The following is a 26,482-nucleotide window of genomic DNA, read 5'->3' as shown; positions in this document are numbered from 1 at the left end:
ATAATAATAATAATAATAATAATAATAATAATAATAATAATAATAATAATTTAAGTTATTAGTTTGCTGAGGCACCAGAGCTCTCTGGCAGAGAAGGCTCAATGTCTCAGGAAACTACAGTTCCCAGAATTCCATAGTACTGAGCCAGGACAGTTAAAGTGGAGTTAAACCAGATTATCTCTCCAGTGCGGATAAAACACTCACGTTATAACGTCAATTCGCATTGTTCGACCCGCAGTCACCCCTGATCTTAGCTCCAAGAACCTCAGTGTGATGAACGCCACAGACTCGAGTCTCCTTCCTCAGATGCATGGGGTGAACCCTCCACTCAGCCCCATACATCTGCAGAAGGAGACTCAAGTCTACAAAAGCACATGCTATGATTTTTATGATGAACCATAGCGAGGAACAGCACACACTTTGTAAGGATGGGGTGGGGTTGTCAGTCCTATTACAGGGTCTTCATTGAATTCTTTGACTCCTTTTGGCAGCTGGAAACGAAATGCCCTCAAGAGGCTGGTCAAGAAGATGAAGAGCTCCATCCGGGCCAATTGCTCTCCCAAACACCCCCGAGCCCCTAAAGAGGAAGGAAAGGCAGAGGATGAGATTAGATCCCACTCAACAAAGAGAGATGGATCCTTATTCATCTGAAGCTGAAGCTTGTTTTCTGCTGCTCCAGAGAACAGAACCCCGAGCAATGGATGCAAAGTACACTGGTACCCCGGGTTACGAAATTAATTCGTTCCGCCGCCGCTTTCGTAACCCGGGATACTTCGTAAGCCGAATAGCCCATAGGCGCTAATGGGGAAAAAGCCGCGGCTGCGCCGCAGCTCCATTTAAAACAGCGCCGGGGTTTTTTCGTAACCCAAAAAAACCTTCGTAAGCCGAAACAATAAATCCCTATGGGATTTATTCGTATCCCGAAAATTTCGTAACCTGGGTATTTCGTAACCCGGGGGACCAGTGTACAGGAAAAGACATTCCACCTCAACATTAGGAGGAATATCCTGACAGTAAGGGCTGTTTGACAGTAGGAGTCCCCTTCCTTGGAGGTCTTTAAACAGAGGCTGGATGGGAATCTGTCTGGGGTGCTTTGATTGAGAGTTCCTGCATGGCAGAAGGGGGTTGGAATGGATGGCCCTTGGGGTCTCTTTCAACTCTAGGATTCTATGATATGATTCTATGAAGACTGGAATATGAATTGGTAAGCAATGGTCCACTCAACTCTCTTAAAGTAACCTATCAAATTCAAATTACAAGAAAGAAAGATAGCCTCTTTCTACATTCCTCCTAAACTATGTCTCTGGCACTTCTGGTTCCCAGTCAATTAGGCACAATGGTGCAAATCTATTTTTCACTTTAGCATTACATTCTGCTGGGATATTCTTCAGATTGTATTTCAGCATGATGATTGGTTTTGTGTTCTTCTTCAGCTTTCGTCTAATTTTTATTATTATTATTAGTTCGTGCTTGGTTTTGTTTTTGCCATGAAAATAGGGCTCCTCCGTGTTCTCTTCCAGTTACATAGTCTATCTGATTTCTGCACTGACCATCCGGTGATGTCCTTGTGTCCAGTTGCTTCTCTGGTTGGATGAAGAACGTGTCTACCATGAATAAACTATTAGCCTTGCAAAACCTGCTTCATTTCTTGATCTCATTCCAGATTTTACCGCAGTGTCTGACTCTGCTTTGCATTCCAGTCTCCTGCGATTGACAAGGAATCCTGTTTCGGTCTCTTGCCAGTTTTTTCCTGAACTTCATTGTAGAAACTTTCAATTTCTTCTTCCTCTGCTCTTGTGGCTGTACATAGACTAGGATTATGGTAATGTTGACTGATATTCCCTGAAGTCTTATTGACACAATTTAATCCGATTTTGCATTATATCCCTTGATTGCTTTTACTATGCCTCTCCTCACTATTAATTCCACCCCATTTTTCCTTGTCTTTTCATTTCTTGAGTAGTAGTGTGCTGTGTAATTATCCGACTCAAAATATCCCGATCCTTTAACTTGTTTATATGTTTCATTTCCTTTTTAAAAAATTTCCACTACATCTAGTTTCCTTTGACTCATGCTTCTCATATGCCATGTTCCTGCAGCATTGCTATGGACCTTCTTAATGTGAAGTCAAAGGCTTTCATGGCCGGCATTCATAGTTTTTGGTAGGCTTTTTCCAGGCTATGTGGCCATGGTCTGGAAGAGTTTATTCCTGATGTTTCAGAGAAATTTCCCTGAAGATGCCAGCCGCAGCTGCTGGCGAAACGTCAGGAATAGACTCTTCTAGCCTGGAAAACCCACCATAGACTTTGGAAATTCTTCTTTGCTGTTTGCCTCCAGTTCTGATAGAGGCCTATTGTGCCCTTGACCACCTCCTTATTTGCAACTGCCCTCTGCTCTGCCCTCTTAGCATGCTCTTTGTGTCCTAACGCTGCCTTTTGTTTAATTTTGGATTGTCTCATCACTGCGTTTTCTTAGTGGAGTTTATCAGACAAGGGAAATTGGAAGTATAATCCAATGGCAATCCGAATGCAATCATGCGGTTTAACGTGATAGACTATCACATGCAATTTCGGGCAATGAGAAGTCAGTCTGAACGCAATCATGGGGTTTCACTTTATTGCGTGATAGGCTACCATGTGCAATTTTTGGGCAATGGGAAGCTATTTTCAGATAATGGGAAGTCAGTTTGAATGCAATTCCAGTGAGAGGTTCTCACAAGAGGGCCCACCATTGCCTCTCTCTGTGCAGTACTAAAATGCATTAGCTGTAGTGTCGCTGCTGTTGTTTCTGAACCTCCACCAGCATCCTTCCCCACTATTGAAGCTGCCCAGTTGTTGATGGTCATCCTAATACCTACACCAACCTTGTTCTAGATACTAAGAATGTCTATGCATCACCTTATTCCATTTGGATTGCTGAGAGCACTTGGTCCCCCTCAAACCCACCCCCTCAAGTCCTCCTCCTCCTGATCCTTCCCTCTCAAGTCTCTTCACCTTCACCTCTTCCAGGTCCTCTGCCTTTACCTGCACCAAATACCAGAAATTCTTCTCTGGCCACAAAACGTCCATCCTTGTCCAAAAAATGATTCGGATTGAATTTTTCAGGGGTTTCCCATTGCTCAGGATCAAGAAGAACAGAGCGTAGATTTGGTACAACAAGTGTCTCCTGAAAGATAGAAACAATTGACAGATAAACACACACACACACTTGTGAAGTTGAAGGCTTTCATGGCCAGCATTTGTAGTTTTTCGGACGATGTGTTCTAGAAGAGTTTATTCCTGATGTTTTGCATTTTGCTGGGTCTTGATTTTAGTGTTTTTCAGGACTGGTAGCCAACCTTTGCTAACTTTAAGGGTTTCTTCTTTCCTGTTGAATTTGTCTTGATGTTTGTGGATTTCAATGGCTACCCGTCCTGAAAAACAGTTTGGCTACAAACTCTTCTAGAATATGGCCACATAACCCAAAAAACCCACAAAAAACTACACACACACACCTGTTAGAAAACATATCTGGGGTAGCTAAGTTGGCCTTGTAGCAAAGTACAAGAACACTCAAAATGCACAAAACAGTGATACCTTTATTGGCCAACCAAAATGCACAAAATATATGTTGTATCAGGGAAACCTAAAGAGAGAGAGCAAATGGACTGGACTTTTACCATTTGAGATTTCTACCTCCAACAAAAGTAAAACTCTTTTTCTTAAAAGTTTGGACTACATTTGACAGCACTTAAAAACATTTCCTGATGCAAAAACATGGAGGGCTTCCTGAGAAAGTCAAGCTTTCTATCTAACAAAGGAGCTTCACAAAGGACAGAAACAACTTGGATCTCAAAAGGAGCATCTCTTTTTGTCTTGCTAATGGAACTTACATTTTATTGCCTGGGGCCCATTCCCATTACAGTTTGCTGCGCTGCGCGATGCGGGCTATATGACCCTCGTTCCCATTTGGATGCGCGTCCGACCCTCCTTTGATCGATTAGAGGAGAAAAGACCAGGGCAAACTCAAATAGTCTGCCATTTACTGACACTAGTTTGGGAGAGATGTTTTCTGTAAAAATAGATTCTGAAGCGTCCCCAATAAGTGGGAACGCCAGATCAGGATCGTGGGTTGTTGTTGATTTTGCCATAGTATTGATTGCAAAATCAATCTACAGTGGTGCCTCGGGTTACGAAATTAATTCGTTCCGTGGCACCGTTCGTAACCTGAAAAGCCTTCGTAAGCCGAATTGCCATAGGCGCTAATGGGGAAAAGCCGCGATTCCGTGCGAAAAAGCCAAAAAAAGCACCAAAAGTTTTTTCGTAACCCGAAAAAACATTCGTAACCCGGAACAATGTTTTCCTATGGGATTTTTTCGTATCCCGAAAATTTCGTAACCTGGGTATTTCGTATCCCGAGGTACCACTGTATTACTAAAGCGGCGGAGGCCCAGCAGGCAAGAAGGAAGGAAACCGAAGGTGGGAAGGAAGGAAAAGAAGGGGCAGAGGGACAAGGAACGAATGAGGAAAGGAAAGAAGGAGAGGGAAGTCAGACAGAAAGAGGGTCCGGTCGGGTCGTCGGGACCTTTGGAAGGGGTTGGGGGGGGGGTACTGGCTGAAGGGCTCCAATAGGAACGACATGCGTCCCAAAACAAAAAATCGCTTCCAAGCAGGCCCCCTTTTCATCATGGGAACGAGGGGCCTTTTGGAAGCAGTTGCAATACTGGGGCAGAGCCCAAATCGAACGTGAGTCATTCCACCAGTGAGAATGGGGCCCTGGAATACTTACATGGCCAGGAGGAGGAAAGGCCGGTCTGTGTGAATGTCCCCCCAAAACACCTGAACTGAGAACAGCAACTTCTTCCAAATCCAGGCTTGTGACTAACATCATCATAACCTTGATTTGTAACAGCTTTGCCTGGTGAAGAAGCCAGGAGTAGAGCTTGCACAATAGTGAAGGGTGGTGTAGCACAACCATCACAGAACACAGTCCTATGATGGTTGTGCTACACCGCCCTTCTAGTAAAGACTGACATTGTGCAACCCAGTGTGTTATCTGTCTATAGGCCTGCTTATTGTAATCTTTAGTGTGTATACACAAAACTAATAATAATAATAATAATATAATAATAATAGTCTAATAATAATAGTCCTACTGTGCATTGAGGTATACGCACAGTGGCTGCTAGTGCAATCCCAATGAATCATCCAGTACACTGAAGGCACTGACAAATAGTTATGCTGCCTCCAAGAATGTGCATAGCAGGCAGAAATCCTTCTCGGTGAGTCTTAACAAGAGTGGAGCCATTCAGTCAGTTGTTGGAGGGTGAGTCAAGCTATAAGTAAATCCAGAGGATTCGGAGGCTCTGCTCTAGAGAGAACTAACAACAGGACCAAAGCCCACGTGAAATGGTCACACATGCGGCACACGGGGCTGGGCTTATGCAACAATGAAAAGAATATGTGTTGGTTAATCCCAACACATTAAAGTAGCCATTAAGAAGACACAGTAAATCAATTCTTGAATGGTTTCATTCAATGGTTGAATGGTTGGATATTGAGACAACACATAGCAAATCAAATAGATCCAATAAATCAGGATTAGTCAGGGCTAAAAATAGGATTTAGTGAAGTGAACTAGTGTTTAATCCAGGATCCAAGATCTGAAGTTGGCGTAATAGAGACAATTCTTTTCATCCTTTTAGCAGTTTAGTCAAGTACTGGTATAGTAAGTACTGTTTGTCAGTAAAGTCTATTTTGCAAAACACTGTTGGTTACAATCTGTATATGACTATATAATTGTTGGGTTGTTTTAATTTTGTTTGCTTGTGTAATTTTAATTCATTACTTTTCTTTAGAACTGAAGTTGGAGTGGTTTGTTGGTTGGTATTATTTTGTTTACTTTATTGTTATTTTAACTAGTTATTGTGGTTTTAAATTAGATATGTTGCTTAATAACTTTTTAGGGGGGGAGGGAAATATATTGTTTTTATGCTGTATGTTATTTTAATGTTGTAAACTGCCCGGTATATAAATAAAAATTTATTGTTGTTGTTGTTGTTGTTGTTGTTGTTGTTGTTACTCTCTGTGATGCATTTTAGTTACTTTTTGGTATATTTTTTTAATATTAAATTAAATTAACATGGCTTCCCCCAAGTGTGTTAGGCATAATTCTCTTTCTGAAATGCTCCTGTGTTTGTTGTGTGTCTGTGCCTTCAGGTTGCCTCATTTGCACAGCAGAATGAATGCAGTCTGACACCACTTTAACTGCCAAGGCTGGATGCTGTGGAATTCTGGGATTTGTAGTTTTGTGAGATATTTAACTTTCTCTGTCAGAGAGATCTGGTGCCACAACCAACTACAAAGCCCAGAGTTAGATAGTATTTGGCCGTAGCAGTAGACAATTTATTATTATTATTATTATTATTATTATTATTATTATTATTATTATTATTAACCTTTATTTATGAAGTTAGACGGTCAACTTCTAGTAGAATCACACTGGAGGATCTAGAGATTCCTAGGGAGGACATATTAATCAAATCCGCAAATAATCAAAACTGCAAATGTGGAGGGCTGACTGTGTGCATATTTGTGTGTGTATTGCACCAAACAAGACACTCCTGTGTGGATAGGCATCTCTCAAAATGCCATCCTGCAAAGCTCCTTGTTCTTGGAATATAAAAGTGTGGCCATATAACTGCATGCTGTACCTTGGGGATGAGAAAGCCTCTCATGCTCACATCTTTGGCAGTCTGCCTTGGGACCCCAACTAGTAAGGGATATTTTGAGCGCTGGATCTCATGAATCACGGCATTCGTATATGGCAGCTTCTTGAGGTCTTGATAGCAGATGGAAGAGGAACCCAAAACATCTTCTATCTCCTTCTGGACTTTATCTGAGGAAAACGTTGGGAATGGATGAAAGCTTTAATTTGGGCATTCCAGATTATTTTGGAAAACTTGAATAGTTATAGAATAGATGGCTATTTATTATACCCCATTATATTACTCATCAGAGTCTATATCTACAAATTTAATCAACCATGGCCCCATTCTCACTGGCACTTTTTGCACTGGAGGGAACTGGGAAGCTTCGGTTTCTCCCTTCCCAAATCTCTATGGAAGCAAGTGCTGACTACCAACCAGGGCATTTTAACCCTGAATGCCCTCTTGGAGAAATTGGGTTAAAGTTACTGTCAATCAAATTTAGTTCCGCAATCGTCACAGGTGACATTTCCTGCACTCATTGGCCCATCAGAAGTGTGCTCCCCCCTCCTTTTTTTTTAAAGAACCAGGCGCAGGTATCCTATGCGCAGATGCTGTCAAATTTAAAAACCTCCTCTGTGTGTGTGTGCGTGTGTGCGCGCGCGCTGTGGGGGTTTGGGTCAGTGCAGATCATGGATCTTCCCTTGGCCCCATTTGCCCCAAAATGCAATCTAATCCATCTCTGCATCCTGCATCCTTTCTCCTTGCCACCCCAGAATGCCTCATAATAACAACAACAACAACAACAACAACAACAACAACAATTTCCTCCCCTCGGAATGCCAGAAATGCCATGCACATTGCTTTACCTCAGGTGGCGCAGTGGGTAAATGCCTGTACTGCAGCCATTCACTCGAAACCACAAGGTTGCGAGTTCAAGACCAGCAAAAGGGCCCAAGCTCGACTCAGGCTTGCATCCTTCCGAGGTCGCTAAAATGAGTACCCAGACTGTTGGGGGGCAAATTAGCTTACTTGCTAATTAGCTTACTTGCTGTTCACCGCTATGATCTTTGGAATAGCGGTATATAAATAAAACAAATTATTATTATTATTAAAAGCATTCTGTATCAATTTGCCAAATTGGAAAGAGCAACCTTTGTAACATTTGCATTGGAGCATTTGCATAGGAAAAAAGCCTTGCAAATGCCTTTTGCAAAGTGCCTTGCTGCTGGAGGCGGAATGAAAGGGAAAGGGAAAGAGTCAGCCAGCAACATTCTATCTATCTATATATCTACCTAAAACTAAAACCATGCGCATAGTCTGCAAAAGAGAAATCTGCCTGATGGGAGAGCAGAGGCTTGCTCTGTTCGGTGCCCTCCCTCTGCCCTGCCCTGAACTTGACCCTTTGTCCTGCTCCCTCCTCCTCTTCCTCCTCCATTACATTCTATCTCTATAGCTATCTACCAGCTGCAAAAAACATGCACCTTTTTTTAAAAAGAGAAATCTGCCTGATGGGAGAGCAGAGGCTTGCTCCGTTCGGTGTCCTCCCTCTGACCTACCCTGAACCTCCTCCTGCTCCGTTACCCCGATTGCCCTCCATGGCCCCCTTCTCTCCCCAGGCTCTTCATCCCCATCCTCATCCTCCTGCTCCTCCTCCATCCTCAATTCTCCTGGCACCCTTTGGCTCCTTCCTTCTCCTCCTGGTCTTACTCCCGATTGCCTTTCATGGCCCCCTGCTTTCCCCTGGCTCCTTCCTCCTCCTCCTCCTCCTCCTTCTCCGATGAGGGGAGGGAATGCTCGCCCTCTGCTCTCCCTCTGACCTTAATCCCTCCCCTTGAACTTAACCCAGTCATGATCGGGGCAAGTTCATATTTCGCAGAACCCGGGGTTTTTCAAAAGAGACAGCTTTTGCCCCAATTCTGAATGACCCTGTCTAAAGGGCATTTGCTTGTGCACGCCTCAAAATGGATTGTGACAGATTCGGGGCCAATATGAACTTCATGTGCAAGGATCAATTCCTGATCTGGGGTAAAGTGTAGTCTGAATGGGCCCAATGAATACCAAATCACAATCAGTTTATTGCAACTACAGCTGCATCTAGACAGAATTAATACAGTGACACCACTTTAACTGCCATGGTCCAATGCTATGGAATTGTGGGATTTGTAGTTTTGCAAGCTATATATCCTTCTGTGTCAGAGAGCTCTGATGGCACAACAAACTACAAATCACAGCATGGGGCCATGGCATTAATTCTGCACTGTGGCATAGGCCTATTTCCCACTCCCCCCCCCCAAAGAGTTCATGTCATTATGGAAAATAAGAACCTAGTTTCGCCTCATTCAAGCATAACATTCCTATCCAAGGATGGAGAACCTGCATCGTGTGGACCATATAAAGCCTCCAATCTCTTTCTGGGTCCCAATGTGCCCAGAATTTGCCCCAAATGACTCTGAAACCCTCATTTTTTTCCCCTTACAAAAACAATTTTTGGCATGAAAAAAATCACAAGCAGACAATTTAAACCCTGATGGCTTGCTTAGTGTTGCCTTTCAGGTTTTCCAAGTGCTTGGTTTTCTGTTGAAAGTGGATGGTCCCTGGCATCACAGCCTCTTGAGCAGACATGGCAATGAAAGTGGGCTGAAGTCTCACGGAGGAGATTATCACATGGGGAGCAGACATGATGGGTTCGGAGCAAAGCAGATCTAATCCTTATCTAGTCCTTATCACAATTGCGCAAAAGTGTTTCAGAGACGTCACACTTTGTTCCGTCATTTAAGTGGAACTGTATTAATGCAAACTCTCACTGATACAAAATTACAGGACAGTTCCACTTCAATGACGAGAGAATGACAGGATAAGTGCGACGTCATGTGAAAGTCTTTGGCGCAATCATGGTCAGTTGCAGTTCAGTGATGGGACAATGACTGGATAAGTGCGACATCGTCTGAAAATCTTTTTGCGGTCAAGCAATAAGGACGGGAAAAAGACAGGACAAGGATGTCCTTTTCCCCATGGGATGATCTCCATAGTTGCCCATCCCTGGTAAAATCAGTACATGGTTGGTGTTCAGCTGATAAATCAACCCCACTATTTTGTTTACAGATGGACCTAAAATGGTTTGCTACAGTAGTGTACTGATGGTAGAGAGTATTAAATGTACTCTAAGATGGGGAAGGTGGCTATGTAAGAGCTAGAAAAGATCCTAAAATGCAAAGATATACAACTGAGCACAAAAGTGGGAATCATACAAGCCATTGTATTGCCTATTATAATGTATGAATGTAAGAGCTGGACAGTCAAGAAAGAAGATAGGAAGAAAACTCATTCATTTGAGATTATGTGGGGCTGGAGAAGAGGGCTGAGGATCCCATGGACAACAGCCCAAAGGACAAACCAATGGCTCCTGGAGCAGATCAAGCCAGAAATATCCCTAGAAGCCAAGATGACCAAACTGAAGCTGTTGTACTTTGGTCACATCATGGGAAGCAAGGACTCACTGGAAAAGACAGTAGTGGCAGGAAAGGTGGAGGGAAGTAAAAAGAGAGGAAGACCAGATGGAAGATGGATGGACTCCATCAAGGAGGTCATGAATATGACTTTGCAAGACTTAGCCAGAACAGTGGAGGACAGGGAGTTTGGGAGATGTCTCATCCACAAGGTCACCATGGATTAAGACTGACTCAAACCTGGTTAACAACAACATCAAACTTCACATTGTAGCCAGAGTGGAGGAGTGGTTTATGCATGGGACTAGGACTCCGGAGATCAGAATTTGAATCCTCATTCATGGAAACTCATTGGGTGACTTTGGGTAAGTCACACTCTCTCAGCCTCAGAGGAAGCAATGGCAAACATGCAGTGGTCCCCAAACTGTGACCTTTAAGAGATTTTGGACTTCAGATCTCCGAATCCCAGAATATTGGCCAACTTGGCTGAGGCTTCTGGGAGCTGAAGTCCAAAATCTCTTAAAGGGCACAGTTTAGGGACTGCTAACCAAACCTTTTGGGATTTTTCAGAGATGGTTTGCTTCTCTGTGAAGGCTGAAGTTGAAATATATAAGAAAAGTAAAAAGATTCCCTCCCTCCCTTCCGAGAGTGGAAGAATAAAAAGATAAATTTACATCACTGCTCTGTAATGCATCAGAAGAAGTGGGTTTATATCCATGAAAGCTCATGCTAAAATAAAAACCGGTTAGTCTTAAAGCTGCCGCTACGTTCCTTCTCTTCTCCCTTCCTCTTTTTTATAAACCATGCAGAAAATATATGTGAAAAGGGGGGGGAAATAACTAGAATTAAGCAAAAGACCTTTAGATTAGCCCTGAAGATGTGGATCCCTGCATCTGATCAAATCCCAGTAATAAATTAATGTATGAATATGTTGCATTTCTCCAGAGGGAAGCACTCTTAAAGTAGAAGCTGGATCTGATTTACTTCTTCTTTTTCGTTTCGGGAACATCCTTTAATAGAAACAAAATTTTTGTAAAATATTACAACAGGGAGCAGGGATGTCCCTTGCTTCTGTTACACAGAGGACTCTCTCACCTTGGATATCTGGATGGTTTGCCAAGAGGAGGATGGCCCATTTCAGGGAAATGGCGGTCGTCTCTGTCCCGGCGATAAAGAAATCATGAATGCACTGAGCCAGGTTCTCTTCATCGTAGGTGGAGGTAGGGTCATGCCTCCTTTGATACTGGAAATGCAAAAGGTAAGTATAATTCATGATAACAATGATAATAATGGAATGGTCAGTTGAAGCATATCAGTTAAAATGCACATTAATTTAAAAGGACATGCATACAATTTAAAACGACAAGATATACACATATTGGGGGGGGAAAATCCACATTTAAAATGTGATTAATACATTCTCTGTAGGGATCTCTAGGTCCTCCAGCGCAACTCCTCTGGATGTTGACCATAGAGATGCACTGGAGGACTTAGGGGCTGTGCAGACTGGCCATTAAGGCTGGTCTGGGGGTGGAGTCAGGCTCTGGTGTCCACATGACACATGCCCCAACTCCACCCCTATGCTGGCGTGATACCGCGTGCCACACCAAATGGCGTGTGGTATCATGGCGCACCTCTGACGCTGCGTTTAGATGATGCAGTGCCAAAGGAGTGCCATAAAGCTGTGGCACCCTTTGGAGGGTGCAAAAAGGAGACACTTTTTGCAGCTCTTTTTTGTGCCATGGAAAGGCCAGGTCAGGGTTGCGACATGCGGTTGCCACAGCCCTAATCTGGTGAAGATGGAAGCGGCTGCAGAAGCACAGCCCCTTAGAGATTACTAGAGAAAACACATCTCTAGGCATTTGTACGTCTTCCAGCCCAATTCTATGGTCAATGTCTGGCAGACCTACAATCACCTGGAGGACCTACAAATGCCTAGAGAGTTGTTGTCTCAGATTAAAAGAAAGTGGGTTTTTCTGTGTTTTTTCCATTTCCAGAAAATGTGGAGGGCCCATGGTTCTTGGATACAGAGCAGATAACTTACCTTCTCTATTTGAAGCAGGTAGAAATCAATGAAATCACGTGGCTCATAAAAGGACTTTTGTTCCTTGTGCTCCTTTATTTCTTTCTTGGCTAACGAAAGCAGCATCTCCGTGGCACATAATGCTTTCTTGTGAGGCCCTGGAAGGTGCTTCAGGAGCCATGGGAAGATTTCATAGAGCTGCAGGGAAGACAAAAGGAAAAACCTGCCATTATTAAGGAAGGGGCAAGGAAACGCAGTCCATCAGCTAAAGCAACTTTGGCTGCATCTGCACTGCAGAAATCATGCAGTTTGGCATCGCTTTAACTGCCCTGTTCCAATGATATGGGATTTCTGGGATTTGTAGTTTTGTGAGATATTTAGCCTTCCCTGTCAGAGAGGTTTGGTGCCTCAAGAAACTACAATTCCCAAATTCTCTAGCATTGAGCCATGTCAATTAAAGCAATGTGCAGACGTCTTCAGATGCAAGTTGCTTTGGGATAACAAAGGCCCAAAAGTGGTGTGCCAGCGCCAAAACTAGGGTTCCAGAGCGTGTGGCAACTGCACGCTACGTAAGCCTTGTCTGTACGGGCAGCGTCTTCATGGCGGTGTCCTCTCCAAATAGATTATTTCTTGCATTCTCATTGACATTTAATTGTCTTCACTTTCCTGTGCAATTTTTCATCTCTTCACTCTCCCTCTGCTTAAAATGCTCAGCCATGCAAATCTAGGCAAAGCAACCAGCTGGGCATGTGTTTGATAATGCGCATCCTTGCAAATACTTGCGGTTATTCGAGTAAAAAACCACAAATCCCTTTTCAGCTGAGTTTATGGAGTCCCAACCCTAAGGAAATGCTCATGCTCCTTCAAATTGTGTGTGGCCAGATCTCATTCTCGTTGATTAGGATGAGGAATATTTTAATCATGTAGGCATGCCCCAAGTTGAACGCTCAAACCTTTATTGTAAAGGTTTTCCAAATGCTTATAAAGACCTAGAAGCTTTAGGAGCTCTACTTAACTGAGTGGGAACAGAAAAGGCTTGCTTACCAAATGAAAGAAGCTTCCTGCAAAGTTTAGGGCAAACTCAAGGGCATCAATCAGTTTCCTGAAGTTTCCGTCTTCGAGGGAAAACCGGTGTCCAAAAGTCAGGGCGCAGATCACATTGGAGACTGAATTGGTGATGGGCAACGAAGGGTCAAATGGCTGCCCTGCAAATGAAGATCTGTTAATATCAAGCCAACTCATAGAATCATAGAATCATAGAATCGTAGAGCTGGAAGAGACTGCAAGGGCCATCCAATCCAACCCCATTCTCCCATACAGGAACTCTCCATCAAAGCATCCCCGACAGATGGCCATCCGACCTCTGCTTAAAGACTTCCAAGGAAGAAGACTCCACTACACTCCGAGGAAGGAGTGCGTTCCACTGTTGAACAGCCCTTACTCTCAGGAAGTTCCTCCGAATGTTGAGGTGGAATCGCTTTTCCTGCAGCTTGCATCCATTGTTCCGGGTCCTGTTCTCTGGAGCAACAGAAAACAAGCTTGCTCCATCCTCAATGTGACATCCCTTCAAATATTTCAATAGGGCTCTCATATCACCTCTTAACCTTCTCTTCTCCAGGCTAAACATCCCCAGCTCCCTAAGTCGTTCCTCATAGGGCATGGTTTCCAGACCTTTCACCATTTTTGTCGCCCTCCTTTCGACACGCTCCAGTTTCTCAATGTCCTTTCTGAATTGTGGTGCCCAGAACTGGACACAATATTCTAGGTGGGGCCTGACCAAAGCAGAATACAGTGGCACTATTACTTCTCTTGATCTAGACACTATACTTCTATTGATGCAGCCTAAAATAGCATTGGCCTTTTTAGCTGCCGCATCACACTGTTCACTCATGTTCAACTTGTGGTCTACTTGGACTCCTAGATCCCTTTCACACGTAGTTTCATTCAGCCAGGTGTCACCCATAATCCTATATCTGTGCATTTTATTTTTCCGCCCTAAGTGCAATACCTTACATTTCTCCGTGTTGAATTTCATTTTGTTAGCTTTGGCCCAGCTTTCTAGTCTATTCAGATCATTTTGGATCTTGATCCTGTCCTCTGGAGTATTAGCTATTCCCCCTAATTTGGTGTCATCTGCAAATTTGATAAGTATGCTCCCAATTCTGTCATCCAGGTCATTGATAAAGATGTTGAATAGCCCTGGGCCCAGGACAGACCCCTGTGGGACCCCACTGGTCACTTCTCTCCAGGATGAAAAGGAGCCATTGTTGAGCACCCTTTGGGTTCAGCCGGTCAACCAATTACAGATCCATTTAACAGTTCCTTTGTCTAGCCCACATTTTACAAGCTTGTTTGCAAGAATGTCATGGGGAACTTTGTCAAAGGCCTTACTGAAATCAAGATCTACTACATCCACAGCATTCCCTTCATCTACCAAGATGGTCATTTTATCAAAGAAAGAGATCAGATTTGTCTGGCATGATTTGTTTCTCTGAAACCCATGTTGACTTTTTGTGATGATGGCATTGCCTTCTAGATGTTCACAGACTCTCTGTTTAATGATCTGCTCCAGAATCTTTCCTAGTACTGATGTCAGACTAACTGGACGATAATTGTTGGGATCCTCTTTTTTCCCCTTTTTGAAGATGGGGACAACGTTTGCCCTCCTCCATCTGCTGGGATCTCTCCTGTTCTCCAGGAGTTTTCAAAGACTATTATGGCCAATGGCTCCGATATGACATTTGCCAGTTCTTTTAATACCCTTGGATGAAGTTCATCTGGTCCTGGAGACTTAAATTCATTTAGATTAATAAGGTGTTCCTCTACTATCTCTTGACTTATTCTGTGCTGAAATTCCCCTATTCTGTCCTCTGCTCCATTATCCTCAGGTTGAGCACCCTTTGCCTTTTCTGAGAAGACGGAGGCAAAGAAGGTGTTGAGTAATTCTGCCTTTTCTCTGTCTTCTGTTAGCATTTTGCCATCTTCTCAACGCAGTGAACCTACCGTTTCCTTCTTCTTCCTCTTGCTGCGGACATATCCAAAAAAGCCCTTTTTATTGTTCTTAACCTCTCTAGCAAGATCCTGAGTTCATTCTGCGCTTTAGCTTTTCTGACTTTACCCCACAAATGCCTGCTATTTCTTTGAATTCCTTTTTTGTGATTTCTCCCTTTTTCCATTTCTTATACATCTTCCGTTTCAAACTCTTCTCGGTTGAAAGTTCCTTAGTCATCCATCCTGGTTTCTTGAGACATCTCCCGTTTTTCTTTCTCACTGGAACAGTTTGAAATTGTGCCTTCAGTATCTCCCTTTTGAGAAAGTCCCATCCGTCCTGAACTCCCTTCCCTTTTAGTATTTCTGACCAGGGATCACCCTCAATACTTCTCTAAGTTTACTGAAATCCGCTCTCCTAAAGTCTCGGATGCGTGTTTGACTCTGCCTGGCTTCTCCTTTCCATTGTATAACAAACTCCAGGAGAACTCCTTCTCTTTTGAATTGGATTTCCTTTGGGGAAAGGAAACAATTGATATCTGTCCTTTTTAACTATTGTATGTTCAATATACCAGTAATTTTAGATTGTTTTAGTAAGATGATTTTAATTGCTTTTCATTTTTTTATTGTTAACATTTTAAACTGATTTTATGAGCAGCCTGGAGTCCCTTTCTAGGAGAAAGGCAGCACATAAATCAAATACATACATACATGCAAAAATCTCTGGCTACTTATTTTTGCAATAGAAACCACTGCAAATATGCCCAATTGGGCCTGAAAGAAAAATACAGACCAGACAGTGATTTCTGCCGGTTGAGACCCTTCCCAGCACCGCATCCTATCAGTACATACCTTTTTCACGTGCAAAAATTTCTACAAGCTGTTGGGCTTCTGCCTCTATTTGGCCCTCCATGCCTTTTCTCCCCAGGCCCAGCTTCCGCATAGTAACTTGTCCAAAGTGCCTTTGCTGCTTCCAGGTGTTTCCATTTGAAAGTACAATACCTGAGGAAATCAGGAATCGGTTTTCAACTCACAAAATTCAGGTTGCTACCCTAGAAGTGGCATGTTTTACTGCAGACCATGGCAATGCATCCAAAGTTTCATTGCACATGATTTCAAAACCTACAAGGACATGGACAAGCTGCTTGGTCAGGTGAGGAAAACAGCCTGCCCTCTCGACCCTTGCCCATCATGGCTGGCCATCCGGGGGGGGGGGGGGATGCATTGAGGAGATTCCTCACGGATATCATTAATGCATCCTTCAGGGAAGGGCATGTTCCATCTTGTCTGAAGGAAACAGAGTTATGGTGCTGGGTGTCATCAGTACGCTGATGACACCCAAATCTATTTCTCCATGTCTCGTTTGTCAGCCTCAAATTCTAATGGCATCTCTTCTCTCAATGAATGTCTTCGGGCGGTAATGGGCTGGATGAGGAAAAACAGATTGAAGCTGAATCTGAACAAGACGGAGGTGCTCACGGTAGTGGCCCCGAAACCAAGAATTGGGTTGCAACCACCAGTCCTGGATGGGGTCACACTCTCCTCCAGTGACTGTGTTCGCAGTCTGGGGGTGCTCCTTGACTCGTCGCTCCTGATGATAGATCAGGTTAATGCGACGGTCAGGAGTGCCTGTTATCAGCTTCGGCTGATACGCCAGCTGCGCTCTTTTCTGGAATTAAGGGATCTCGAGAAGTCAAGGCTGGTAACCTCACGCCTTGACTTCTGTAATGCGCTCTACATGGGGCTACCCTTGTGCCTGGTTCGGAAACTACAGCTGGTTCAAAACATGGCAGCCAGACTTGTGTCAGGAACATCTAGAAGGGACCATATCACTCCGGTTTTGAGGTCCCTCCACTGGCTGCCTATTGGTTTCCGGGCCCAGTACAAGGTGTTGGTTATTACCTTTAAAGCCCTAAATGGCTTGGGTCCAAGCTATCTCAGAGACCGCATCTTCCCATACAATCCTCCCCGCGCTCTCCGGTCCTCTGGGAGGAACTTGTTGCAGCCTCAAAAATTGAGGCTTGCGGCGACCTCCCGGAGGGCTTTTTCTACTGTCGCCCCCAGGCTCTGGAACGGCCTGCCGGATGAGATCCGTCAATTAACATCTTTGGACAGCTTCAAAAAGGCTGTCAAGACGGATCTCTTCAGGCAGGCCTTCCCAGACTGAAATATCCCGGCCTCAGGATCTCAGGATTTCCCCCCTCCTCAGTAATGTCTCCAAAGCCCCCTTTTCTTTACTTTAGAAGTGAAGTTGCAGTGGTTTATTAGTTGGTATTATTCTGTTTAATTTATTGTTGTTTTAACTAGTTATTATGGTTTTAAATTAGATATGCAGTTTAATAACTGTTTAAGGGGGGGAGGGAAATATATTGTTTTTATGCTGTATGTCATTTTAATGTTGTAAACTGCCCGGATTGGTTCGCCACAGAGCGGAATATAAATAAAAATTTATTTATATTATTATTATTATATTATTATTATTATTATTATTATTATTATTATTATTCTACAACATTCTTTGCTGATTCAGTGCAGAGCCAGCCTCTCTTTAGTACAATAGGAAGTCACTGTGTGCTTCAGAAAACTGAAGATGGCCTCCTCTTCCTTTCACCCCAATGTAGAATTTTGCATGTGTCCCTTCTGAATTTCATTTTATTCATTTCATCCCAGTTTTCCAGTCCATCAAGGCCTTTTTGAATTCTGTTCCTATCTTCCAGTGTGTTATCTACCATATATACTTTCGATAAGGATTCCCTCCACCCAGTCGCCTAAATCATTGATAAAAAGTATGAAAGATCGTCAGCTTCACAACAAAACCCTGAGGCACTTGAGACTTCCTTCCAGTTGGAAACGCAGCCACTGATGGCCACTCTCTGAGCATTGTTTTCCAGCCTATTATGGATCCTTCTGATGGTATTTCCATATTAAGCCAGATTGCTAATTAAAATACCATGGAAGACTTTAGCAAATATTTTGATGAAATCCAGATAAATGGCATCCGCAGCATTCCCACTGTCTACTAAACTAGTCACCCAGTCAGAAACAGATATAAGGTCAGTTTGGCAGTTTTTGAGCTTGATAAACCCATGCTGGCTCCTACTAATCACTGTCTTATCATCAAGATACTTGCATCAGACTCCTGTATGTAATCTCCTTCCTCCTCTTTCCTTGCTTGGTTTCTTTCCCAGATCTAACTCCTTGGATCCCTTCTCACTGTTCCTTGGTCATTATTCTTTCATGCATAACTTTCAAGCCAGTGAGACTTATCCATTAGAACCTTTACCTTCAGAAACCTCACATTATCTTTTAGTTTAAGAAAACACAGTTGTTGTTGCCTCCAGATCATTTCTGACTTACGGTGTCCCTAAGGTAACCATATCACCAGATCTTCTGGGCAAAACTTCTGCAGGGGTGCGTGCCTTTGCCTCCTTCTGAGGCTGAGAGTGTGTGACTTGCCCAAGAATCCTGGACTCCAGAGTCACAGACTGCAACATCCAAACCAAGGCACCATGCTGATTCTTGGCAAAGGCAGTACAGTTGCTATTCCCAGAATTTACTTTCTTAACGTAGTTTCCAACTGAGTAAAGTATTCCCTTATATGTGATCATTTGTCCTTATGTACTTTCTCTGGAGAAAGGTCTGCTAGAACCTCTTCCAACTTACCCTTTCCTCTTGCTATAAGTGTAACGAACGGAGTCAGGGGCCGCTCCGACAATTCTTCCGAGTGATCGACCAGTCCTTCTTTCACAGCTTGGAATCCAGACAGGACTACCATCGGCAAATGTCCTATCCACATACTGAAGATGTTTCCGTATCGTTTTGCCAGCTACCATTTGGGTCAAAGCAAGGAGAAGAAAAGTTACACACAAGGGAAACAAAATATTTCAGGTTAATAAGTGAACGCTATCCATCCCCAGATTGTCACATCTGCAGTTTTTGTTTATGAGAAACTCTACCCTTTGCCTCCTGTTTTCCCACTATGATTTAAAGTGAATTGCTGATTGGGTTATATGACTGTTGTTCCCATTTGAAACTGGTTCCAATCCTACTGTGATCAGTTTCAATTGCGATGAAGTGAGGCAAACAGAAACCCCCTACTTTTTTCTTACACTAGTTCTTTGGCGGTTCTTTTGAAAATAATCAATTCCAGAGCATAAATATTTGAAGGGATGTCAAATTGAGGATGGAGCAAGCTTTTTTTCTGCTGCTCCAGAGAACAGAAGAACAGGAGCAATGGATGCAAGCTCCAGGAAAAGAGATTCCAGCTGAACATTAGGGGGGCATTCCCACTTGGCTTATAACGCAAACTTCTTGACAGAAAGGGATGTTTGACAGCAGAGTACACTTCTTGGAGTCTCCTTCTCAGGGCTCTGCTCTAGGCCCCACAACAAACCCCAACTCCCAGAATTCCATAGCCTTGATCCAGGGCAGTTAAAGCCATGCCAAACTGGATTATTTCTCCAGTGTGGATGCAGCCAATGTCTGAATAACCCTCTTAGTAGAGGAATTATCCATGTTAGCCTCTTGCAGCAAAACCAATAAATGCATCTTCTGCTACCCTAAAGTGGGATCTCTAAGGATCTGTATTGGGACTGAGGCTTTTAAACTTGTTCCATAGTTTAAAGGGTGAGGGATGAGTTGTCCAGGTTTAATGATAGCCCCACTTAGCATAGTGAGACTAAAATGGGGCTCTGAAAGGATGTCTCTAAACATCAGGGAATGTGTATTACAGGTACAATCCTTAAAATGCTTGAATTTGTGCAAGTGAAAAGTGCATCAAAAAATCCCAGCCTCTCATAAACAGACGGGGTCTAACTTGGCAGTGACTGATCAAGGAAGCTATTAGCTGAGCTCTTGCGTTGTGCGTGTGAAGTGTAAATGTATACTCGGGTAGTTCCACTGCGGTTGTGCCAACATACTGCCCTTCCGCAGAATACCCAAATTGTGCAACCCAGTGTGTGTCATCTGTCAGTGTGTTATCTGCTTATTATCCTGCTGTGCAATGAGGAATCCACAGTGGCTGTTTCCTAAGTCCCAGTGAAGAAATTGGTACATTGAAGGCATTGACAAGCAGTGAATGTTAAAAATATAGCAGATAGCCTCCTTGGCTAGGGCTATACTTGTGGAACTCCACTTAAAAATTAATGTTTTAATTATTTTTTAACATGGAGGCCTTTCCTTCTCTTCCCACAGAGCCTTGCCGCACTCGCGCCATCTCTTTTACTGAGCTCCAGCATTTTTAAGGGATGCAGGTGAAGGTCACAGCCTGTTTCTTCCAAAAGGTAGATGTTTGGGGTCAGGGGTGTCACCCCCTTTAGGGTGTCACCCAGTGCAGTCTGCAGCCCCTGCAGCCCCCAATGACACTCCTCTCAACCATGTTCTGCAACTGGGTTCTTAAAGGCCTCCACTGACAGCCAGCCATGAACCTCATTGCAATGTGGGAGAAAGGTGTGGAAATCCCTTATCTCAAGTGACTAATGGGAGTGGATGCTAGAAGGGAATTGGATGCTCTGGATAGGAGCCTCTTGTGCGCTGGGATGGAGGTCCCTAGACTTGCGTGATGGAAGAGGGCATGCGGAGGAACCTGTTCCATTTCTTCCTTGTCGGGTGAACTACATGTGAAGTATATGTGAGATTGGCGTCACTGATAAGAACACTGGCTGTGAGATGCCATGAGTGTTTTCGTTGTTGTTGTTTCTGATTATGGCAACCCGTGGTTGTTGTTGTTGTTGTTGTTATCCACCTTTGAGTCAATCCTGACCCATGACGACCCCATGGATGAGACGTCTCCAAGACTCCCTCTGCTCCACTGCTCTGCTCAGGTCGTGCAAAGTCATAGCCATAGTGACCTCCTTCATAGAATCCTACCTCCATCTGGCATGTGGCCTTCCTCTCTTCCTGCTTTTGTCTTTTCCAATGAGTCCTTCCTTCGTATGATGTGTCCAAAGTACAACCTGAGTTTGGTCCTCTTAACTTCTTCCAGGGAGGTTTCTGGCTTGATCTGCTCTTGGACCCATTGGTTTGTCCTTTTTGCTGTCTATGGGACTCTCAGCACTCTTCTCCAGCCCCACATCTCAAATGAATGGATTTTCTTCCTATCTTCTTTCTTAACTGTCCAGCTCTCACATCCATACATGACAATGGCTTGTATGATTCTAACTTTTGTGCTCAAAAGTATATCTTTGCATTTTAAGACCTTTTCCAGTTCTTTCATAGCAGCTCTCCCCATTCTTAATCTTCTTCTGATTTCCTAACTGCAGACCCCTTTTCTATCAATGTTTGATCCAAGGTATGGGAATTCTTTTACCGTTTCTATTTCCTTGTTGTCTAGGATGAATCTGTGTAAATTTCCTGTGGTCCTTCTTTTGGTTTTCTTTATGTCCAACATTAAGCCTGTATTTGCACTTTCCTCCTTGATCTTCCTTAGTAGTTGTTCCAAGTCTGTGAAGTTTTAGGCTAGTAGCACAGTGTCATCTGCGTATTTTAGATTGTTGGCATTCCTAAGGCAAACCTATCGCTGGGTTTTCTTGGCAAGATTTCTTCAGAGGAGGTTTGCCTTTGTGGTCCTCTGAGGCTGAGAGAGTGTGACTTGCCCAGGGTCACCCACTAGTTTCCATGGCTGAGTGGGGATTTGAACCCTGGTCTCCAGAATCATAGTTCAATGCTCAACTTGAAAACAGAAGTGGGGGAAACTGTAGCCCCCCCAAGTGTTTTTGGAGTCCATCAGTTGCATCTTGTCTTGCCAAAGTCCAGGGTTGATGGGATACGTTGTCTAGCGACATAAGGAGAGGAAGATAAGTTTCTCCCCCCTCTCCACCCATAATATCTGGAGAAGAATCAATGTAGGCATTCCAAGGTGTTTTTGGTAATGGGTTTACTACATTATCTTCCTGCATGTCCTACAGGAAATAGAGCATCCTTCTGAAGATTCTGGATAACAAAGCCATCGCTTCTTCAGTTTTCCAAAGCTTTGTAGCCAAAATGTAGCTATCGTTGATCTCAGGCTCAGGCCCAACTGGTTTCCATCTGGTCTTCTGCTCAAGCACTGAGTACTGCTCTGTTTCATCCAGGATGCCTTTCCATACATGATTTGTTTGCATTTTATTCAGTATTAAAATCTGAAACACTGGGAAGCGAATGGGGCTAGGGCTTTTCTTCCCCAGATGAGTTCTTATTCAGTCGATCAGAGCTATTCTCCCACTTGCAAATTGTCCAGAGTTTGAACAGCGGCTGTGTTCCTTTCTTCCTACAGACACTGAAGGTAGTTAAAATGGGGGGAAATGATCCATCTTATTTATTTAAAAAGAGAAGCATCTTGCGACAGAGAGGTGACCGTCCAACTTCCAGGCTTAATTCAACTAGGAGTGGCTGTTGGCTACAATACCGATGGGGCATGGGAACCACTCCAGGGTTTACTCTATACTTAAGAAGAACTTTCCCCAGGGCTGAACATATTTTACAGAGAGAGTTCATTCCTCAAAACTTCCAACTGTGAAGGAGCTATCCAAGAAGATATTTTTAACATCTGGAATAGCTCTTCTGAAGTCAGGATCATTGACTCCTAGAGTTGGAAGGGACCACAAGGGCCATCCAGACCAACCGTCTTCTGCCATGATGGAAGACACAAACTGTCAGGGTCCCTTTTGCAGGTTCCCTTTAGATGGGTAACTTCTTTTATGCTGATGACTGTAAACCGCTTTGATCTGCTGGAAAAGCGGTATAAAAATAAAGTTTTTATGATTATATATTATTATTTATTATTATATCATTTTATGTTGAAGCTTGTTATTACTGTAGATAGACTTTCAGTTTTAAAGTTTGCTTTGATGCTATGTGCTGGGTCTAATGATGGGAAAGAGAAAGACACTGGAGATTATCACACACAATGAAGGGATTGCTCCTGCGTCTTTATCCCATCCCTGACGCCAGTCGCATGAAAGCCTTTCATAACGTAGCACCGATCCTGTCATTACCCTGTCATTAAAGCGGCATCACATTGTGAACTCCCATTAATGCAAAATGCCAGGCAATGCCACTTCAATGATGGGACAATGACAGGGATTGGTGTGAGGTCATTTGAAAAGCGTTTGCGCGATTGCTGTCGGCCATGCTTTCCAGATGAGAGAATGTCTGGATAAGTGTGACATCATCTGAAAGTCCTTCCTGCGATCGCGTGGGAAGAATGGGGCAGGGATGGGACAATGATGTCCTGTCCTCCATGTGATAATCTATTGACTGTTACCACAAGCCATCATGGTCATTAAACCTGAGGAAGGGTTGCAAGAGGCTGGGTGTGTGTCTGGACATGAGGAGGGTTATAGTACTGAAACTGGGTGTGTCAGCCCAGTTCTGGCAAGAAGCGGCTTTCTTTTCTGTACAGAATTGCTGCAATAAACTCTTTCTGGTTCATCCATGAAGCTTGGTTACTGACTAGGGCACCCCACAATCCAAGGCCTTCCAGTAACAGATGGCCCTCCATCCTCTGTTTAGAGACCTCCAAAGAAGGAGACTCCAAGGCAGCGTTTTCCACCATCAAACAGCCCTTACTCTCAGGAAGTTCCTCCTAATGTTGAGCTGGAATCTCTTTTATGGAGCTTGCATCCATTGCTCCATTGTGTCCTATTCTCTGGAGCAGCAGAAAACAAGCTTGCTCCATCTTCCACATGCCATCCCTTCAAATATTTAAACAGGGAGATTCCACTACTCTCTGAGGGAGTGTGTTCCACCTTTGACCTTCAGGAGATTCTTCCAAATGTTGAGGTAGAATCTCTTTCCTTGTCACTTGCATCCATTGCTCAGTGTCCTGTTCTCTGGAGCAGCAGGAAACAAGCTTGCTCCCTCTTCATTGTGACATCCCTTCAAATATTTAAACAGGGCTGTCATCTATATTTGGCTGAAATCCTGTTGGTTAGTCATATAAAACCATTCAAAAATATGGAAATATATAGGGGTGGCTGTGTCGGGCCCATTAGTCAATTCGACAAAACGGTGATACTTTTCTCAGCCAACTGAAAATGCACATATACTTGTTCAAGAAGCCAGTGGAGCTTTGAAGCTTGGAACAAGTATATTATGCATTTTGGTTGGCCACAAAATTTTGTGGGTTTTTTTAGGCTATGTGGGCCTTGTTCTAGAAGAGGAAGGTTCCTAACATGGCCACTAGCCCGAAAACCCCACAGAAGACTATGGATGCCAGCCATGAAAACCTTCGACTTCACCAAGCTATCACTGTTTGGTGGATTTTTCATTGAAAAATCTGTTTCAGACATAATGGAAAGCAAGTTGAGGAGAGCTGTTTAAAAAACCCTTCCACCACATCACTTAAAAGCTGAAGAACTTTCTTGCTGGTGATTTTTTAAAAAGGTTATTTTTGTATAACATTCCTATACTTAATGATACCTATAAAAGTATCATTGCTTGGATGTTATTGGATTTGCTATTGGCCAACACGGCTACCCCTAGATATTCCCATAACTCAGTTTGCAAAGGGATCTTGTAGCACCTTTGGGATGACTGTGCAAAGGAAGCTGTAGCATTAGCTTCCATAGACTTCGGTCTACTTCCTCAGATGCCTACTCCTCATTTATTTCTTATTTTTATTGCATGTAGTTTTAATGAGGTAATACTGATGATGGAAGTACTTTGGAATTGTGAAGAGGAAGGGGCAATACACACACAAAGAAATCATCCCAATTACTCCTGGGGTTTGGAGGACCTTCCGGAGCAGATCTGTGGACAAAGAGTTGCACGGAGCGAGGAGGGATGAATCTCCTTGCATGCTCAGGAATATTTTCACACAAGGTGCGATTGCCTCCTTCCTCTTCCACAATTCCAAATACTTCCATCGTCAAAACGCTTCATTAAACTACGTGCAATAAAAATAAGACTATAATGGGTTAAGTATTGGATTCTGGATGCTGCTCATTAGACATCCATCTGCTATTTTTAGCCCATGGGGGAAGCAGACAAAAGCAGAGCTGCGGCAAAAAGTTACTTTTTGGGCTACAGCTGCAATACACAGTGGCTGTAGCAATACCATTCAGCAATAGCATTACATTCCTATACTGCTGTTCAGTGCACTTAAGCACTCTCTGAGTGGTTTACAATCTGTAAGCCAATTGCCCCTAACAAGTGGGGGACTCATTTTACAGACCCAAGGAAGGATGGAAGGCTGAGTCAACCTTGGAGCCCTGGGATCCAACTGACAACAAGTATTGCCTAGGAAACTCTGAAGTTGTATCTCATGTACGGAATACAGTCGGCCCTTCCCTCACACGGGGATCCGTTCTGGACACCCCCCATAAGGGAAATACCACATATGCTTATGCGCCATTGCTTCTTCCAGCGCACGGCTTCAGTGTAAACTGAAAGCGCCAGTGTATGATGCAGGCGCACTGTATTTCCAATCTGCAGCAAAAAGACAGAGTTTAAGAATATTGTGTGGGGCATCTACACTGTGGAAATAATGCAATTTGACACCACTTTAATTGCTGTAGCTCCATCTTATGGAATTCTGAGATTTATAGCCTTACAAGATTTAGCTTTCTCTGCCAAAGAGTACTGTGCTTCACAAAACTACAAATCCCAGGATTCTGTGGAGGGAGCCCTAGCAGCTAAAGTGGGTAAACTACAGTATTTGTACAGTGTAGATGCACCTCTCTCTCTCTCTTTGTGTGTGTGTGTGTGTGTGTGTGTGTGTGTGTGTGTTGTCACGTTACCTTATAGTGATCCCATGATTTTGTAGGATTTTCTTAGGCAAGAATCCTCAGAAGTGGTTTGGCCGGTTCCTTCCCTTGAAATATAGCCTACAGCATCTGATGTTCTTCACCTGCCTTCAGTCCAAGTAGTATTTCATTATTATTTACTTCATTATATGCCAGAGTGGGACCCAAGGCAGCTTCCAGAAATAGCAAGTTACATTTTTAATAGGGCTACCAGTGCTGACCCTGCTGAGCCTCCAAGATCGAGGATCTGGTGCCTTAATGGTATTTAGGTGAAAATTAATGTTACTTTTCCAATTAAACGTTTACCGGGTATTCCCCCAACCCCTAACTTTTTTGTCCTACGTCACCATAGGAAAAATAAACAATAATTCACCATGATCTTCACTAACTTTCTGACTCAGCTTCCTAAGTTGCTGCTCAATGGTTTAGAAAGAAGTACCTTTATCAGCATCTCCTCATCAATCCAAATCCAAACCCAATTCGCCATAGGCCTCCAATGAGAGGAAGGGAAGAGGTCCAGGGGGTAATGACGGCGCAACCATCGTTGTTTCAGAAAGCGTAGAAGCAGAAGGACTGCCCAGCAGCGAACCAAAAACACCCGGATCCCCTCCAT

At 43.5% G+C, this 26,482-nt stretch overlaps 1 pseudogene; it reads right to left on the bottom strand.

The window, feature by feature from the left end:
* Positions 1-386: 386 nt before the first annotated feature.
* LOC121926170 lies at positions 387-26,482 on the bottom strand (annotated as a pseudogene).

Source organism: Sceloporus undulatus, chromosome 3 (genome assembly GCF_019175285.1).
Source record: "Sceloporus undulatus isolate JIND9_A2432 ecotype Alabama chromosome 3, SceUnd_v1.1, whole genome shotgun sequence".
In the NCBI taxonomy this organism is placed as follows: domain Eukaryota; kingdom Metazoa; phylum Chordata; class Lepidosauria; order Squamata; family Phrynosomatidae; genus Sceloporus; species Sceloporus undulatus.
Note: the sequence above shows the minus strand (reverse complement) of the source record. Positions and strands in the feature narration are given on the sequence as shown.